The sequence below is a fragment of the Bison bison genome, unplaced genomic scaffold, assembly GCF_000754665.1.
Source record: "Bison bison bison isolate TAMUID 2011002044 unplaced genomic scaffold, Bison_UMD1.0 scf7180017864495, whole genome shotgun sequence".
Classification (NCBI taxonomy): Eukaryota; Metazoa; Chordata; class Mammalia; order Artiodactyla; family Bovidae; genus Bison; species Bison bison.
Window position 1 is genome coordinate 4,612,547 of NW_011495054.1, and position 221 is coordinate 4,612,767.

A 221-nucleotide genomic window follows, 5' to 3' on the forward strand; every position below is an offset into this window, starting at 1 on the left:
ACGATCACACCTCTCCGGCTCTCCCCTGCCTGCCATCCCCGCACCGCCTCCTCGGTCCGACCTCCTTGCGCCGTCCCAGAGCAGTATCTGAGATCGTCGGGAGGCGTCGCTAGAGAAAGTCACACCCTCCCTGGGGGTCCTTTCAGAGTCCAGAGAGGGAGGGGCCTCCAACATCCCCTTCCATCTCTTTTAGATCCCAATTAAATCCAGACTGTGCGTGC